The following is a 7,875-nucleotide window of genomic DNA, read 5'->3' as shown; positions in this document are numbered from 1 at the left end:
AGTACCGGAAAAGCCTTCGGGTTTTGCATGTGTTTTGGAGCTCGATGGTAATTATTTTTTTGAGTTCCAATGTAGCCACTTTTCAGCCTTTACTAAGGGACCAGCTGGCAGGCAGTGTTGCCTGCACTGGGGATAACAGTCGTTTCCAAAGGAAGCTCCTGCAAGCAGCTTAGATTCCAGTGAAGCACACACAACATAAACATTACAAAGTGATTAGAAAGGCAGCCCTGGATGGCGTCGTGCTATACAGCAGGGAATCCAGAGTTGAATTCCTTGGGATAGAATGCCTGCTACACGATTTGATGGTTGTGTGATTTGGGACAATTGCTTAACCTCTGTGTTTAAGCTTCCTCTTGGAAAAATAATAATTAAGTACTTACCTCATGGTGTTATAGGGATTCAGTTAATTAATACTTAAAACATGGTGAACACTGTGTTAATAAACATAACTACTGTATTAACTTGTTAACTAGCGCTACTAAGAAGACAGAAGTTGGTGTGCATATGAGTGTGTGGACGTTCATTTTTGGATAGAGTGATCAGAAAAATGGCTCAAGTGGTATTGAGAGCTGAAGGAAATGAGGAAAGTACCAATGAAGACACCTGCAGGAAAGCGTTTCATGCAGAAGGAAAGGACTGACCCCGGAGTAAGGAGGCCTGTGGGCTGGATTTGAGTAAGTGGAAAACAATGCGACGTGAGGTAGCCGGTTACCAGATCATGGTCTTGTAGTCCACAATAAGAGTTTTGGCTTAATGAATTGGCGAGTCTCTGACAGCTTTTGATCAGAAGAGTAAGGAGATCAAACTCAACTTTTTTTGTAAAGGATCACTCTGGCAGATGTGTTGCAACCTGATGTAAGTTGGGCCAGAGCCAAAGTAGGGAGCCCAAGTAGGAAGCTATTAGAGAAGGCAAAGCAAGAGAAGATGGTGGTGGTGGTAAGAAATTGGGTCTGGATGTTTTCGTGGTAAAACTGATAAGATTTACTGACAGATCAAATACAGGGTGTGAGTAAAACAGGAAGTCAAGGTGACTCCAAAGGTTTGGCCTGAATTCAAGCTAGTGCATTCTAGTATATTTGTGAAGGCACTACTTGCAGTAATTTCAAGTTTGCCTGTTCTTTCAAAAGGCAAGAAAACACAACAAGGGGACCTCCATACACACTGAAATGGTTGCTGTGTGGAAACCAGGGAAAATTAAGTTTCAGAAAATGGTGGGAAACTTAGAAAAAGAACAACCTAATTTTAATGTAAATTAAAAACATGAGATACCACTACACATTTAAATATAATAGCTAATTTTTAAAAACCTGATAATACCAAGTGCTAATAAAGATATGGAGCCACTGGCACTCTAATAAATTGCTGGTAGGAATACAGAATGGTAATAGTAATCAAGACAATGTGATACTGACATCAAGATAGACAAACAGAAGAGAGAGACCAGAAGTAGACTTACACATGGTCAATTGATTTTTGACTAAGATGGAAAGGCAATTCAGTCTCTTAAACAAATGGTGCTGGAACAATTATATTTGAGAAAAATGAAACTGAATTCATACCTTGTATCATTTGGAAAAATGATCTTAAAATGAATCTTTGACCTAAATGTAAAATCTAAAACTATTAAACTTCTAGGAGAGAAAAACAGAAGAAAATTTTTGTGAACTTGGATTAGGCAAATAATTTTTAGTTATATTTCTGAAGGCATGATCCATGAATGAAAAACAAATGATAAATTGCACTTAATCAAAATTAAGAACTTCTGCTCTCTGAAAGACACTGTTAAGTGAATGAGAAAACAAGCCATAGACTAGGAGAAAATATTAGCAAACCACACATCTGGTAAACCCTTGTATACCAATATATAAAGAACTTTCAAAGCTCAGTAATAACAAAACAACCAACCCAGTAAAAAGTGGGCATAAAATACTAACAGATTGCATCATAGAATATGTACAGATATCTGATAGCACAAAAATGCCAACATCATTTGTTAGAAAGCAAGAAAATTGCAAAATACCACTATACAATTACTACAGTTTAAATTAAAAGACTGAACATACCAAGTGTTGGTGGTTATGTATAGGAACTGGAACTCTGATACACTGCTGCTAGAAATGAAAATGGTACAATCACTCTGCATAACAGTGGCAGTTTCTTAAAAAGGCCAACATACACCTATCATGTGACCCAGCTATTCTAGGTATTTACCCAAGAGAAATCAAAGTGTATGTCCATACAAAGACTTGTTCATGATAGGTTATTGCAGTTTCTGCAGTTTGCTAAGAGAGTAGAACTTAAATGTTCTCACCAAAAAAAAAAAAAAAAGGAAAAGTTAATATGTGAGATGGGCAATGATAGATGTGTTAACTCAATGGGAGGAATCTTTTCACAATGTATACATATATCAAATCATCACACTGTACACTTTAAATATCTTACAACTTTATCAATTATACTTTAATAAAGCTGAAAAAGTTTTATTGAGAAATAATTACTGTATCATAAAATTCACTCTGTAAAATAGACTAAAAACTACTACAATCCAGGAGTTTTTAGTCTAGTTACAGAATTATGCAACCATCACCACCATCTAATTTTAGAACATTTTCATCACCTCAAAAAGAAACCCTATGTTCATTAACACTCATTCCCATAACCCCCCGCCTCCAACCACCACCACCCAGCCCTTGGCAGTCACTATTCTACTTCCTGTTTCTGTGAATTTTCTGTCTCTATGTCCAAATTCTATTTTGGACATTTCATTTAATTAAAATCATACAACATATGGCCTTCTGTGTCTGGCTTATTTCATTTAGCATAATGTTTTCAAGGGTGTAGCATGTATCAGTCCTTCATTCTCTTTAATTGCTTAATAATATTCCTTTGTTGTGAATATACCACATTCTGTTTATTCGTCTGTGAATGTGTATTTGAGTTACCATTTTTTGGCTATTATGAGTAATGCTTCTATGAACATTCATGTACAACATTTTGTGTGACAATATGTTTATATATGTTGGATATATACTTAGGAGTAGAACTGCTTGATTATATGGTAACTTTATGTTTAGCTTTTTGAGGAACTATTTTCTAAAAAGGCAGAAGCTTTATTTTTAATTGACAAAAACAAGAAATAATCCGATTTTTCATCAATAGGGGAGTAAGTAAACAAATTATTATGTGTCCATGCAACAGAATACTACTCTGCAATAAAAAAGATGAATTATTGCTACATGTAACAACATAGATGAATCTCAAAATAATTGTGCCATGTAAAAGAAAGAAGCCAGATATATTGCATGATTCCATTTATATAAAAACTCTAGAAAATGCAAACTAATCCAAAGTGGCAACACTGTAGGTTGTTGTTCTCTGGGTGAGAAGGTCTAGGCAAGGAGGAGGAAGAGATGGATTACATAGGGGTGAGGGAAGCTTTTAGGGGCTATGGATATGTCCATTATCTTGATTGTGGTAATTGTGTCATGGTTATATACATAAGATTTATCAAGTTGTACACTTTTAAAATATGCAGTTTATTGACATCACTATTATACTTCAAAACAAAAAAATGGCAGGCAAGAAAAGGGGGTGGGTATGACAAAACATCTGGAAAGACTAAAAAGAATTAATTATTGCATGAAACACTCTTGATGATGTAGAAATCAAACCTGAATGCAGGGAACTAATATGTCATGTGCACACTGCATTCCATGTACCTGCCTCAGTGCCCACCACCCAGTTGGTCCTGGCAGAGTAACTCTGAGCTCCTCCCCCAAGGTAACTTATTATTGCAAAGTTCTTGGAATACAAAGTAAAAAATACATGTACCATTTCATTGAATATTTCAAAGTCTTACCCTTTTTGCTATTTTTCTTCATTCTGTGATCTTTGCAAAATAAAACATCCTTTCAGGGGATGTTCTTGAAAGGGAGGTGGTGGAGAGATGTGGCAAAATTATTTGAAACTTAAACATTCATTCATATGTATTTATTTTTATTATGTGCCAGGATTTATGTAGGCATTTGGGATACCAGAGAAAACAACACTAAGGGATACATCTTGAATGGGGAAAGGAATGTTTTATATGCCTTAGCTTGAAGTCCATTTGTCTAAACTTTTCAAAACACAGGAAATTGTGTTCCATTTCCAATAGTAGGAGAACCACTGAGTTAAACAGCCCAACCTCATGGGAAAAATTACATATTCTATATTCCTATGCTTTAAGCCATTTAAAAATGATATCTTGGGTCAAATAGATTTGTTAATAAAATGAAAATGAATAAAGTAAAAAAATTTTGTTAAGTACAGTGTTTCCTGGGTTTTTTTTCCTCATAAGTCTACCTTAAGTCAGATAAATGGTACAAGAAATACTGTATATTCTTCTACATATGGCATGTTCCATATATTCCAAATGTTTGAAATAAAATCTGGAGCCAGTTGAAATTGGAGCTGCCCCGTTTCAACTTGGTTCTCAGCCTGAAGTAAAATGCAGGTCACCAATGGCTAAAGGCAATAAAATAGGTTATACCATCACAATAGTAACTTGTTATTATTTCATATTCTTTAGAGTTTCTTAAAAACATACCTAGGAACTTCCAAAAATCAATTAACAAGAAGTTGAACAAGGCTTTAATCTTCTGCAAGACAATATTCTCTTAGCTGATTTTTTTACCTGAAATATACAACCAAATATTTTTAGTTTTTCCCTATTGTTTAATTTGTCTGCTTTCCCTCTAATGCTATCTCCTTGTTCTTTCTGATTTAAAATTCTGGAAAACATGGATTTAGTTGAATTTTTTTAATTAAGGTATCACTGATATACAATCTTATGAAGGTTTCACATGAGCAGCATTTTGGTTACAACATTCATCCATATTATCAAGTCCCCCACCAACACACCCCATTGCAGTCACTGTCCATCAGCATAGTAAGATGGATTTAGCTGTATTTTTAACTGTTCTTTTTGCAAGGGCCATATTTTCACCTAAAATTTTATTATTGGACCAAACAATATATATATATATATATATATGTATATATTTTGGTAAGGAGAATGCTTTGTATATTGGTATCTAAAATTCAAATCACGCATCTCAAAACTATGGGATTATTCATTTGATACAGGAATTTGTTAAAATAGTACGTGTAGCTGATTACCTAAATAATAATGCTGTATTACATAGAGGGTAATCTATTTGAAATGGCATCATTTAAAATAATTAATCATAATTATTTTACCAAATCAATGTACTATGACCTCTGAGCAGGTGGGGGTGTGCTCATTATTGCATCCCTTCACTTATCAAAGTGCCTGATATAAAGAAAATGCAATAAATATCTATTATATTAGTGAATGACACCATAAAAGTTAATTACATTTATTTGTTAATCTCTGATGATTGCTTTAAATTTTAATTTTGAATGAAAAATCGGTGAATGATTACAAGATTCTGGAAAGACATGGAAAAGAGTAAAAAAAAAAAAGTGTGGCAGAGACTGCTACTTGTCAATGTGCTATCCATCTTCTTATAGCTCAGCAGCAAAACCTTCCGCATAGCATAGGTGGGGCAATGTACCTTCTCATGCAACTTAATTTGTCAGCTTTATTATGACTAAAGGTAGCCAATGAGATGTAAATGAGAATTTTGGGAGAAGTTTCTGGGAAAGTGCTGAAAAAGGAGCAGACTCAGCCTGGAGCTGACTCTTGATTTTGCCTGTTTCTTCTTCCTGCTACCTAAAACATGAACTTGATTATGGGAGTTGCAGCAACCAAAGTAAAACCAAGATGTGGCCTTAAAGGTGGGAGCCGTGATAGTGGAGAGGAAAGATGGAAAGAGCGCACATCCCTGATGATATCAGGAAGATGCAGTGCCAACCCATGACTGCCTACCTCTGGACTTGTTTTACAGAAGAGGAAAATAAACCTCCATCTTGCTTAATCCACCATTACATTGGACTTCTCTTATATACAGCAGGCCCTAATGCTGACTAACACAGAGAAGTTTGAAATATAAGGTCATAATTTTGTAAGTAAAAGTTTCTGTAAGTGCAAGCTCAGAAAACTGCACCAATCATACTATGTACACTTTGATGAGTTATCAAAGTAAACATAAATATACAACTGTTGTCTAGGTTAAAAAAAAAGAATATCCAATAGCTATTGGGGAAGTGCAAATTGAAACCAAAATGAGATACACCCACTAGAACAGCTATGATAAAAAAACAGACAGACAATAACAAGTGTTGATGAGGATGTGGAAAATTTGGAATCTTCATACAGTAATATTGGGAACATAAAATGGTGCAAGTCTGGCAGAAAACAGTCTGGCAGTTTCTTACAAAGTTAAACATGAAGTTTTCATATGACCCAGCAGTCACTCCTAGGTATATGTCCAAAATATATGTCCATGCAAAAAAATATACACAAATGTTCATAGCAACATTATTCATAATAGCCAAAAACATTCATAATAGCCAAATGTCCATCAGCTGATAAATAAATGAAATGTGGTAGATGTATACTGGCAATAGAGAGGAATGGAGGACTGATATATGTGACACCATGAATATGCTAAGTGAAAGAAGCCAGAAACAAGACATATCGCAGGGGGAGGGAAGTGAAGGAGGAAAACGGGTGATGACTAAGGGTAAGAGGTTTCTTTATGGAGTGATGAGAATGCTCCCAAACTGACTGTGATACAACTCTGTGAATACACTAAGAACCATTGAATTGTGTACATTAAGTGTGTGTGTTGTACAGTGTGTGAATTATATCAACACAGCTGCTTTTAAAAAGAAACAAATAATGCACAGGAAGGGCAGATGGGGGACAAAATAACATCTTCATTATAGAGGTAGATCATACAGTATGGCTTTTGACCTGTTAACTAATCATGCTGGGTGAACCTCAACTCCAGAATTAGGCAGATTTATCCTCTTAGCCACAGGCAAGGCTAGAGAGGTATGCAGTATGGTAAGATTTATACCGTGGAGGACACAGAACTCATGCTCTGTGTGGCCAACGTGCCCAAAAGGAAAAAGAGATAGTTGACAGACTTGTTCCCCACTACAGGGTCAAGAGGAAAAGGCTGCACTCTATAGAAGGTCCACTCCCTAGAGGAAAACAGTGCACCTGATATTAGCCTAGTTACCGACCCACATACACTGATCAGAGAAACCAGTCAACTTCCCATCAGGGGTAGGGAGATAAAAATATGCAGAGACCAGAAGTGTCCAAGTGAACAAACACTTTAAAGAGCTCTCTTCACTTGGAAGGAAACATCAGGAATAGGGAGGGGCCATTCCCCCAACTCAGAGAAGCTCTTCCATCCTCATTTACATTCCTATTCAGACCCTCATCATTTTTTTGTCTGCCCTATTGAAGTCTTCACCTATCCGTTCTCCCTACCTCTGTTTTCACCATCTTGACAGAGAACCTGCAGAACAGATCTAGCTTAAGGATAATATTTTACTTGTCCAATATGGGTTAAAAAATGTTTTTAATTAATTGCTGAGACAGACACTGCTGGTAACTTATCCAATACAGGTTTTCTCTTTTTACTTTACTAGCAGAACACCACTTCTCTTCAGGGTGGTGTCATACCCACCTGAAGAATTATGCTTCCGGCTTCTTCTGTAGCAGGGGGTGGGGATGTGACTTCTTTTGTTGATAATATGAAAGGAAAGTCGCTGTGAAGGGCTTCCTCAAAACTTCTTTAAATGGAGATACACTTAACTGACAGGAGGCTTTCTCTTTTTGCCCTTCCCCTTCTTGTTACCTTGATCGAAGACATGAAGCTGGAGGTGGAGCAACCACTTTACGCAGATGAATTCCACATGCTAAAGGCTAGAGTACAAAACTAGAAGGAACCT

This window comes from Manis pentadactyla, chromosome 9 (assembly GCF_030020395.1).
Source record: "Manis pentadactyla isolate mManPen7 chromosome 9, mManPen7.hap1, whole genome shotgun sequence".
In the NCBI taxonomy this organism is placed as follows: domain Eukaryota; kingdom Metazoa; phylum Chordata; class Mammalia; order Pholidota; family Manidae; genus Manis; species Manis pentadactyla.
Note: the sequence above shows the minus strand (reverse complement) of the source record.